Source organism: Pyxicephalus adspersus, chromosome 2, assembly GCF_032062135.1.
Source record: "Pyxicephalus adspersus chromosome 2, UCB_Pads_2.0, whole genome shotgun sequence".
NCBI classification, from domain to species: Eukaryota; Metazoa; Chordata; class Amphibia; order Anura; family Pyxicephalidae; genus Pyxicephalus; species Pyxicephalus adspersus.
In genome coordinates, this window is record NC_092859.1 from 69164857 (window position 1) to 69167437 (window position 2581).

Genomic DNA, 2581 nt, shown 5'->3' on the forward strand with positions numbered 1-2581 from the left:
AAAACATTTTAAATGTATTGTTTTGCATTATGTTGTTAACTAGTCCCAGTATTTTAAAGATGATCAAGGAGGTTTTTATAGAAGTACACTAAAGCCAATATTGCTGGAAAGTGTTGGGCCCTTCATATATTATAAAAGAATGGTTATCTATTTTGTATAAAGAATATTTTTTTTTCTATTTTTTTTTTTTTTTTGAAAGAGTGAAGGGGAAACCCAGAGTCCCCTGGGATACTTGCACAGTGAGGATTTGGGTGCTGTACGAAGAACCTGGAAGAAGATAGTGGAGATGGAGGAATGGTTTTAATCTGTTAGTAAGGATTAGTTTACTACTTTTGCAGATGTATTCAGCCCAGGATAAAAACTCTTATGAGTGCCAGTCAAACCTCTTAAAGACAACAAAATAGTTTATTGTGGGTTTAGCTTTTTTTCTAATGTCAGGTTGGATTTCTAAGTGAATTTCTTAATAGCTTCAGTGTGTACATTTCAAGAGATGATCAAAAAGATTTTGCAGAGTTCCAAATTATTCGAATATTTGTTATTTGGATCTGGTCAGAAGAGTAAAATGTAACATTTATGAAAAGAGACCATTCCAATAGAGCAATACTTGCCACAAGAGAATGGCCCACTCCAATGTCTCGTAACAGAATTATTTTGTATGATCTTTCTTTAATAGTTGTTCTGAACCATTGAGGAAAGGACCAATGTGGGAGAATCGTATGTTCAGTTTGTAAAAAAAACAATGTAATTATTATTATGGTTTTAAGGGCCTCTAAGGCGTTAACACCATAACAAATCTTTGGAAAATTCATGTTCTTGCCAACAGTTGTGTGACTTTACTTGTTTTATATTGGCTCATTAGGGGTTTTATGTTACAGTTCTAAAAATAATTGTGTGAAATTTAGACCAACAATATTGCAACCATTTTGATATTAGTAGGTTTTCAACAAAATTGCTTTAGTACTAGTACAGTTCATAACAGGATGGGTATTTAAAACTTTCTTTTTTAATTTGGCCTAAACACAGCAGCATGTAAAGTGAGAAAATAATTTATTTGATAGTTTTGGTTGTGAAACCTGTTTTATTTTATTAAACGATAATAGAACCTAAATTGATTGGGGAAGTAGCTGGCACAAGAGAAGCTTTAATCTATTTTTCTTGAATATCTTCAAAATTTTCAAAAGTAAATCATGTTTCAACTTACTAGTCAGCAGTGACAGAACACTTTATTGACTTATATAGTTTGTGTGCCTTTGAGTATCATATTATCAGGATTGTTTTTTAAAAAAAAGTTTAATAAAACATGTCAAAAAAGAGTGCACAAAAACATTGTAAAACCACAATTCCTAATTTCTAAACCCCATACCATCCCTGTGTTCCCAGTGTTTTGAAACATAGGCTTCAGGTATGCGTTTGGTAGAAGTTGAAATGAGACAGTACACAATGGGCCCCGCGCCGTCCTGGAATCCTCTTTCGTTCCGGCGCCAGACACCATCTTCATCAGTCTTCTTCTGACTATATCACCTGCGTAGTGTGAGATTGGGTGACGTAGCCTGCTGTAAATGGGAAAAAGAGTGGTGATGAGTTTTATGTAAAGTAAAAATATTGGTGATATGTCCGCTTTAAAGGCAGCAAATATAAAGACAAGGCAGGTTTTATCATTCAATAAAATTTAGACTGTACACACCAATATTATAGAGATGCAGGACAGTTCTAAGTTGTCTTAGGGAAAGACAAAGCAGTTCTTATCTTAAAATATAAATTAGAGTGTATTATTTGGAAAACAATAGTACTTAATGTAACTGGACAGTGTGGTTAAGCCACTGTGTAAGCCTAAGGGACAAGACAGGTTTAAGCTTAAAATAAAAAGAGATTAAATTGAGAGACTATAGCCCAGTCTTTCTGGACCTTTTTAGCATTGAGGAACTCTTCAAATAACATCAATATTAATTCTATTGGGTGGTGGTTATATAGTTGTCCAATCCCAGCACTCTAGGAACTAAACTTAATCACAAAAAACACATTACCATAGAAGAAACAGGGATATAAAATTGACCAGACTTAAATTATTATACAACATAATTTTAAATTTTGCATTTTGCCTAATAATTTTATACTACATGAATTAATGCTTTCCTCACCTTCCATGATGGTCTTAATAACAATTATGGAAAGTAGTAACTGTCTTTTAGGAGGTTCTCAATGAATTCTATATGATATACTCTACATGTTTTGCAGCTTTAATCGCTGCTTTAGGGCAGAGCAGAACAAATCTATAGAAGAAAACCTGTAAGTATTACCCACATCATATTATCCAATTTTTTACCATTATATCTTACACATATCATACTTTGGCAATTGTGGCAGACATAATATTTATTTTTTGGGCCTGACGAAAGTTGAAAGTTTTTTCTGTAGCATAGGAAGAAGGGATTTTGTAGTTGTGGGTAATCCAAGACTTTTTTATTATAATGAAAGTGAGCTTGTCGACACCATCAGGGGACAGGAAAATACCCCGCTCTGAAACAAAACTTTTTATTGCACCAAAGGTTAAATTTGACTAGAAAAATTGTCTTTCGAGGAT

At 33.2% G+C, this 2581-nt stretch overlaps 1 long non-coding RNA gene across 1 annotated transcript in view; it reads right to left on the reverse strand.

Annotated features, from left to right (window-relative positions):
* Positions 1–1168: 1168 nt before the first annotated feature.
* The window catches only part of LOC140322048 (uncharacterized), a 29531-nt gene continuing 28118 nt past the window's right edge, over positions 1169–2581 (reverse strand). The window contains exon 3 of the long non-coding RNA XR_011919112.1: positions 1169–1553. This is a non-coding gene — a long non-coding RNA (uncharacterized lncRNA). The remainder of the gene's footprint in view (positions 1554–2581) is intronic.